The sequence below is a fragment of the Gymnodraco acuticeps genome, unplaced genomic scaffold (genome assembly GCF_902827175.1).
Source record: "Gymnodraco acuticeps unplaced genomic scaffold, fGymAcu1.1, whole genome shotgun sequence".
In the NCBI taxonomy this organism is placed as follows: Eukaryota; Metazoa; Chordata; class Actinopteri; order Perciformes; family Bathydraconidae; genus Gymnodraco; species Gymnodraco acuticeps.
In genome coordinates, this window is record NW_022990889.1 from 2,031,079 (window position 1) to 2,040,641 (window position 9,563).

The following is a 9,563-nucleotide window of genomic DNA, read 5'->3' on the forward strand; positions in this document are numbered from 1 at the left end:
GGCCTGCTTGCACCTCGCGTAAAACGGCGGATACCGGAAGTACGGTGTCGCCCTCGGCCCAATATCCGTATGTGTGTGTGAAAGAATCTTCTGAAGCTATAGCCTACCATATGACAAATCTGTAGCAATGTGTCCTGAGGGGTGAGCTTACTGGCTTTAAACAATGCCAGCCCTACCTAATATTAATGTATTGAGGTGTCATAGCACTCAGGTTGGTTTGTTAACATTTAAATATTTTTGTTAAAGGTCCCATGTCATGGCCATTTCTACTTATCATAATTCCATTGTTGAGGTCTACTAGAATAGATTTACATTGTTCAATGTGAACCAAAATCATATTGGTTTTCTCATACAGCATCTCTGTATAGTATAAGATAAGATAAGATAAGATAAGACTTTATTCATCCCGAAGGAAATTGTTGTGCCAGAGTAACAAAATACAATAAACACAATAAACACAGCAGAAAAAGAGCAATTCAACATCCACAGACAACATGAAACATAGAAACATAGAAACATAGATGGTCACACAATCAATGCAATCATTATTAGCAGTATTTAGTAGTTATAGTGCAACAATTTAAACGTAGTGGCAGTTACGTAATTGCACATTATCATAGCATTATTAATAATAATACTAATACTAATAATAATATAATATTGCACATAGTTATATATATATAGCAGCTAGTGTATTGCAATGATGTTAATTATCTTGATATGTATATTGCACATAGTGTTGGTGTGTAAGTTCTCAGTGCCCTTTATTTAGGGGTGAAGAGTTAAAGAGTTTGATTGCCACTGGGAGGAAAGACCTCCTGTGGCGCTGTGTGGTGGTTATCGGTGATCTCAGTCTGTGGCTGAAAGTGCTCCGGTAGGAAACCAGTGTGGCATGCAGGGGGTGAGACCCGTTGTCCAGAATGCCGAGGAGTTTCCTCAGCATTCTCCCCTCCGACACCACTGCCAACGACTCCTGATCCACTCCCAGGACAGAACCTGCTCTCCTGATGAGCTTGTTGAGTCTGTTGGCATCAGCTGTCTTCACCCCGCTGCCCCAACACACTACAGCAAAGAAGATCACACTGGAGACCACCGAGTCATAAAATGTGTATTCACTCTCTGGCCTAAACGGCTTGTTGGAGCTCCTGCACCCCCCCCCCCTCCCTATGAGAAAATGTAAGGCTACGTGAGTGTGTGTGCGAGAGAGAGAGAGAGAGAGAGAGAGAGAGAAGAGAGAGAGAGAGAGAGAGAGAGAGAGAGAGAGAGAGATATGAGAGAGAGAGAGAGAGATAGAGAGAGAGAGAGAGAGAGAGAGAGAGAGAGAGAGAGAGAGAGAGAGAGAGAGAGAGACTGACTGTGTTTTATCTGATCCGGATGGTTACTAATTCATTTTCTTTATGGCGGTCATTTTTGACCGGGAACACAAAGTTGACTAAATCATCCAAAATTCAATGAAAGTGGTGGTCAGCAATGATATATGTTCAAATGTCTACTGTGAAGGATATCATAAAGCCTTAATGCAATCGAATGTAAAACAAAGAAGTTATGATTGATGAAAGTAGTAAATCGGTCAGATATGACCCGAAGACAACAGGAGGGTTAATGTATTCTACTGCCACCTGCAGGCCAGTCATAGTTAGTGCGTTTCAAGTAGACAGTGCAACTACTGTTTGTATGGTGCATAGTGTACTATGGCATGTTAATGGTTTGGGTGATACATGTAAGGTGATAGGGAATTTTCGCTATAATTATAAGCATTTTAATATTTCTACTATTCAATTTCGACCTACTTCTCACAGCAGAGTTGACCACATTTTTATCAGGAAACCGTTACTTTCTTTCATACATGTATGTGTGTACTACAGCTTACCACGTTTACCACATAATTGTTTTTCAGCGTTGTAAATATTGTAACCCTCATACAACGAAAATCCAAAAGGTCTTTCACTCCCTGCCGTGACCCGGATTCGACCGGGGTTGATGCCGCCACAACGCAGAGTACTAACCACTATACGATCACCACGGCGAGCCATCAGGGACTGGTGCTGCCATCGAATACTTTAGCTATTAGTAGTTGTGAAATATGCATACATTAGACCTTGGTTTCGTATTTATTTTAAGATTACCGCTTAAATATGTCCCTTTGTAACGTTACAGGGTAAAGGGAGCAAGACAAATGTTCCTTTTACTCAATGACATAGGCTATCAGAGAAACTATAGGATACTTACGTAACCCCAGTTCTCAGAGTAACACTCCGTTCGATGTCTCACTATGGGATGCGCCTCAACGCGTATGCAAACAGAAGCATCAATCTCATTACGCCAATCCTGATTGGCTGGTGATCTTGACGTCTACGTCAGGGAATCCACCCACCCTTTAAGTAGCTTGCGCTACGTCGCAGCGTCATTCAAAAATAAGCACCTCTGCTCGCTTCCCCTTAGCAAGAAGGGCCATCAGGTGAGACATCTCACTTCATGTTACTCTGAGAACTGGGGTTACGTAAGTAACCTATAGTTCTCATTCATAACACTCCATTCGATGTCTCACTATGGCAGGGGTGGGGAACCTCCGGCCTCTGGGCCGTATACGGCCCGCGAGACAATTTGGTACGGCCCTCGAGGTAATTTATAAAATCACGCAAAAAAGAAAAAAATGTAAGAAATCTAGACCGAAAAAAAATTAAACAAGCGAGTGCCTGTTTTTCCTGGCCAAGGTCAGGGTCCTTGAACACAACACGAGTTTAACGTGTCATCACGTGGTATATGTCTCGACTGACAGGGATGCAGTTCTGACGGAGAGCACCAGAACGCCGCTCCAGCACTTCAGAAATTGCAGTAGCCATAAGGAGCCGTACACACGCCGCAGTTTTTGCGTGGCTGTGTCTTTAGTTGAAAGCCCAGTGGCGATCTGTTCATCCGTCATACTGATCATACAGTCAATAACTTTGTTGTTATTAGCATCTGGTTAGCTAGCTATGCTAACGAATATAAGAAGCTTTTTCTACAACCAGTGAGGTAAAGGCACATCTTTATATGATCATTATAGTTATAAAAAAATAAGAGAATAAAGTAAACAGGTACAAAATACTATATGACAGTAAAAAAAAGTTGTTATTAATAAAGAAGAATACAGTTTAAAAGGAGAGTGATTTGTAAAATATTCATAAAGAAAAGTAAATCTGCTTCCAGTTCTGTTTCATATGGGTGTTGAGAGATGTTTCCATAGATCTCTTCATGTTGCTCTCAAAGTGCACCAGATTGATGCTTTTAACTTCAACATTTTAAAAAAATCTTCCCGGGGGAGCATGCCCCCCGGACCCCCCTAGAGGAGGTTAGGCCCCCCCCCCCCCCCACTTAAATCATGTTCACATGGATAGGAAACTAAATACATTTGCACACATCTTGTGTCCATATCTTTCTGTTTTGGTGGTCACGCCACACCGTGCATGCATACGCGAGTCATGGTGAGATATCTGGGTTAAGAGGTTGCTTTTTCTTTGCACAGAATGAAATGAATGGGCTGTGATTTTAGTTATTTTAAGCAGAGGTCAATAATTTGTACGGCCCTCTGAGGATATTGTAAAAATGTAAATGGCCCTTGAGAGGAAAAAGGTTCCCCACCCCTGCACTATGGGATATTGAAACTCCCGTATTGCTAGACATGCTTATCTCGAAAATCACCAAAACAACCAGAACTTAACAGGTAGAACCCTGTCTCAACACGGGGCCCAGCACTGCACGGGCCACACTTGGAGCAGAAACATCTAGCCTGTAAAAGCGGACAAAAGTGAGCGGTGAGGACCAGCTCGCTGCTGCACAAATGTCTTGGATGGAAACACCCTTGAATAAAGCCCAGGATGTAGCCAGTCCACGAGTAGAATGAGCATGCAGGCCCGTTGGTGTCTGCAAACCCTGACTCGTATAAGCCAGAGCAATCGCTTCTACAATCCAGTGGGAGAGCCGTTGCCTGGTAACGGGTTTGCCCTTATGAGGGTTAGCCCAGGATACAAAGAGTTGGTCATTGCATCGAAACTCTCTTGACCTGTCCATATAGGTGCGTAAAGCACGGACTGGGCACAGCAAATTCGGCCGCTGTTCCTCAGAGGAACACAGTGGCGGAGGAAATGCCTCAATGTTAATGGGGGTACATGAACCAACCACCTTAGGTACAAAGGCAGGGTTGGTCTTCAGCAACACTCTCGTTTGCCCCGGGGCAAACTGAGTGCATGAAGGATGTACAGAGAGCGCATGAATGTCACTGACTCGCTTGGCAGATGCCAGAGCCAGTAACAACACTGTCTTCAGTGACAGGTGTTTCATGTCAGCTTCTTCCAGGGGTTCAAATGGAGGTCGAGTGAGCCCATCTAAAACCACTGCCAAGTCCCATAAGGGCACCAGTGACCTGGAAACAGGGAGGAGCCTGCGAGCACCTTTCATAAAACGGCAGACCAAGGGATGTTGGCTAGCCGTCTTTCCCTCAAAGCCCACATGGCATGCAGCAATAGCAGCCAGGTACACTTTGATCATAGAGAAAGCTCTGTGTTTATCAATCAGGTCCTGTAGAAATGATAGAATCACCCCGACAGGACATTGAAAAGAGATGTGTCCTTTTTAAAGGCACCACTCCTCAAACACCCTCCACTTATAGACAGTGCTTGAATTGGAATGAAAAAGGTGCCAGTACTCTAAAATCAGCAACTTTTTCAAGTCAATTTTATATATACAGCCCACAAACAAGAATTTGGCTACTATAATGCTGGTGGGTTTGTCTCTTTACTACTGTATATTTTAGAAAGGTTCACTGTACTTAACATTTTTTATGATAGGCAGCGGATATGGCTAAAGCTCAGTAAGGTCAATATTAACTGAAAATATAGCAATCAAAGTCTAGATCTTCTGCTGAAGACACATGAAGCAGAGACCTTTCAGGTGAGAGCCCCTCTGGTGGTGTTCAACATTAATGACAAGGAAACAAAGCTCTGGTCAGAAGCATTTTTTATAAAAAGCTTTAACAAAATTAAGTATTTCTGTACATTTTGAATGCAATCTAACTTTCCAACTCAGAAAACGAAAAACGAAAAAGTGCCAAAAGTCTTCTCACATGGCTGAGCTGCTTTGCAATATACTTCACCACTGAAGAATACAAATATGTATAAAGTAAACTATGATGCAATCTAACTTTCCAACTCAGAAAAATGATAAAGAGCATGAACAAAGAACATGTAAAAACAAATGCAAAATTTGCACAATCTAAAATGAGAAACTGTAACTGCAAGTAACAAAGTCTGAGCCATGGTAAATAGTTACATTGAACACCAAGCTGATCAGATAACTCCCTGGTTGGTCTGAAGTCCTTCTATCTCCAGGATCTGTACAAATCGGCACATTATGCCAAAAGTCTTCTCACTGGGTGAGCTGCTTTGCAATATACTTCACATTGTTAGAAAAGGCTCCAGAAGGCCTTGGGGACATCAGTATCAGGGGCTGGAGCTGGACAGGCTCTTTCATCAGCACTTCTCCTTCCCTTTGCCAGCCAGGACCTCACATACTGTTCCGGATTGAACTGTCCTAGTGATGGTCCATTACATTTAATGAAAACCAGGCTGGACAGTCGGCTGACAGAGAGAGCATTCCTTTTTGCAGTAAGGATATCGTTCATGCAGCTGAATGCCCGCTCACACTCACTAGTGGAGACAGCGATGGTTCGGACTGCTTTCAGTAGAGGCTCCATGGCAGCAGGTGTACGGGATACCCTGGTTTCCTTGTATTCGCGAAAGCCCTGAACAGTCTCTCTTCTGTCCACTTTCAGCACTTCGCACAAACGTAGCACCTCTACGTCCCCATACTGTACGTCTAACTCCTCTTCAGGCCAACTTCCAGGATGGATAACTTTCATGTCCTGGATTAGCTGATTGTCCCGGGCCTCCCGGCCATGTAATGGGATTTCTCTTGTGCTGACATGAGAGGAGGTTGTGGAAGTCATTCTGTGTCTCAGATTCTCTACCATACTGCGGAAAAACTGACCTGCATGAATCTGTACAAGCCTGCCATTCTCACGCAGGGCAACACCCTTGAAGGACTTCTCAGCTAGAGCTGTATGAACTGTAGTCATGTGTGGGCCAGGCATGGTGACCATGGATTCAAAAACTCGTATTTCTCGAGTTAAGAGCCTATCTGCTGTAGGCAGTGTCATCTCTCTTTTTTGGAGTTGCCGAGAGAGGTCGCTGAGCTCTGTGAGCGCATCGTACATCAGTCCCAGATTGCTGACAAACGTTGCAGATGTGAGCACATCATCCAGGCCCTTGTACTTTGCTCTGTCTCTGGAATCCCTGCTCGTGTCGTTTGCAGCATTTGTGAAGTGATCAAGAAGCACTCGGTAGTTTTCCCAGACTGCTCTGACGCTCCTTTCACTTGAAGCCACCCCAGCGGATGGACAAAAACACGCCCTATCACCAGGAGACGCTGTCCGACTGCTTGCGCACACTGCGCTAACTGCCTCTGATTTTTGGGGGAGGCATGGAACAAGGAATAGAGTTTGTCAAAAAAGATCTGGAAATGATTGAGCCCTGAGACCTCCTTGACCACATCCCCAACTGCCAGCTCTAGACGATGATTGGAGCAGTGCCACACAAACAGGCTTGGGAATTTACTACACAACTGGGTAGCAACGCCTGTTCTCTTCCCTAGCATGACTGAAGCCCCATCACATGCAAAAGAAACGAAACACTGACCTAAAAAGTCCTTGTTAAAATCTCTTCCAAGACACTCCATTAACGCCTTTGTGATGTCATCAGCCGTTGTTCCATCCAACTCGATCAGCTCCCAAAAAAACGTTTCGGGCTCAGCATCAGCTAATGCTGAGCGTAGACACACAACAAGCACCGTTTTACCACTAATAGTGGTAGATTCATCGACCAAAACACAGAGTTTTCTTTGGTTTTCTGTAATGTCTTTTGCCATTTTTTTCTTCAGCTCATGAGCTATGTGGTCGATGATTTCGCCACAGGTTTATTGGAGTGCAAAACCCTGCCCACGTTCAGCCCATTCAGTTTCTGTACATTCAAATCAATTGGCATGTCTGTGAATGGCCGGCTATGTTTGCCAATTTTATATGCCGTTCGAAAAACTCTGATAGTGGTGTCTAATTCAGATTTATGCATAGACTGCACTTGATGTTGAATAGTTTCACGTGAAGCAGATGTAAGGATGTCAGCAGCTTTTACATGGGCTTGTGATTCTTTATGTTCTTTGATTTTTTTTTCTCAGGCTAGCTTGTTGTTTGCCCTTGTCAACACCGAAATGAGACACTGCACACTCACCCCATTCAGTTGACAGTTTCAGTCCTTGTCCAGTGTGTATTCCCAAAGATTTGACATCTCTGCATATCCGACATCCTAGCTTCTTATCTTTAAGAAGGAGCCATGCATTGGTCTTGCAAAAATATTGCACCTGGTCCGTTGTCCAGCAGTCAGGTGCATCGCTTTGCCCGGTGTTGGTGGTGGCAGTTGCGCCAGCAGCAGCTAAAGTTAGAGGCTCTGGAGGAGGCGGCGGAGCTAGTGCTAATGCTAATGCACTAGAACTTGGAGCAGGAGGATCAACCAAAGAAAGCTCCCCATCAGACACAATTTCCAACACAGGCACAGCATTCTCTGTATTTGAAGTTTCTTCCGGCGACAACCGCTGTCTTTTTGCACTTTTATTAATCCACACTAACATTTTAGAAATGCTAATTTGTGACGTGACTTGCTTTCCTTCTCTCGGGGGCGTGCCTGCTCTGTTCTATCACTCTACATAGCCACCCACTGGGTGGGAGTTGCACTGCATAAACACAACACACGTGCATCTAGGTATGTAAATTGTAAAGCATTAAAACATGGTTTTACTAACAGTTTTCAGTATGTTACTTCGGCATTATTATTATTATTATTATTATTTTGAAACGTGTATTACTATTAAATCACGGTCAAATAGGTTAATTTTGACATAGTCGTTTCCACCACAGTATTTACATGGAGAAGATAAGCCCCGCCCCCTCTCCAGCACGTTCTGTTTCAATGACAGGAGTAAACAGCTGACAGCCGCTGTGAAACTCCAGCGGTTAGAGCGATGAGAATGTCCGTTCGGCACCTCATGACGCATCTACTGAGTACCGGGCGGCTGTATATATATATATATATATATGGATGTATAATAAGAACGGCGGGAGAGTGTTGAGTACTGGCACGGTGCATGAGTACCGGAATACCACCAGCATGCCGGTACTGAGCAAGAAGTGCCGGTACTCCATGGGTCAGAACCAGAAGTGCCGGTACTGCGTACCGGTGAGTACCGGCCCAATTCCAGCACTGACTCCGGGGTAAAAATCTCTCCAGTACAGCCGTATTCTACAGGTGGGAGCAGGCCTCCGTAGATCGCAGATCGCAGACAGCAAACAGGTGGAGCCGCTCCGTCTCTTCACGACGAGCAGGCCTCCGTAAATCGCAGATCGTATGCAGCAACAGGTGGAGCCGCTCCGTCTCTTTGTGACGTCTCCGGAGGAAAAACACCTCAGTACAGCTCCACTCGACAGGTGGGAGTAGGCCTCCACAGTTCGCAGACAACTAAAACTACTACTTGTATAAGCAGGGATGGCTAAAAGTTTGTAAGCAGGAGAGCTAGATGCTGCTAGATGCTCAGGGCCGCCCCTGGCCAACTTGGGGCCCCAAGCGACATTGTGAAATTCTCCATGTTTTTTAGGCTGCAAACTTTAACTGTTATGTAAGCCAACTAGACAGACAGTGTATCACTCTTCCTCCTGTACATTAGCAGATAAAAGGCATAACATACTTGAATTAATGTTAAATAAAGAATGCTGGAAATAACTGCATCTCCATTAGCCTGCATGCTCTGCAGAGACTGCCTTCTTCATGTCGTGAATTGCAGCTGATGTTTTAATATGGCAATTTGACTTATACAACATTCGCAAGTTGTACATTTGACTCATACAATAACCCACCTTCGAGTGGTGCTCTAGTTTCTTCATGTTTTTTTTTTTTTCCCCTCTTGCTTGCGCCGGACTGAAACTGTCTTTTCCCCGACATCTCTTCACCTGCACTTGGCCGTATCAAAGCCGTGATTAGTCAGATGTCGATTCATTGCAACGGTGTCGGGTTACAGACGTGCTCCCCTTTTCACCTCTCTCTCGCGGGGGGTGCGCGGAGAACTGAGCTGAGAACTGCGCACAGCAGCTGAGGCCCTCTGGGCGGGGCCCCCTGCGCAAGGCGGGGCCCCATGCAGCCTGCGTGATTGGCCTGTAGGGAGGGGCGGCCCTGTAGATGCTAACAGATGCTAACAGATGCCAACAGGTAAGTGCGAGCCCGTAGAAATTGCGACTGCCTCCAATGACAGCGTAGGTGTGAGTGACTAGGTGACATGATGCTGATTCATATGACTTCTATTATTTTTTTCCAGAGCTGTATATGTAGTCTATTCAATGTTAAAACGTTGTAATCCATTTAAACTGTTGATTGGAGAGTAAGATGTAATAACTATACATTTTTAGAAAATGACAACAAAAAGAAAGG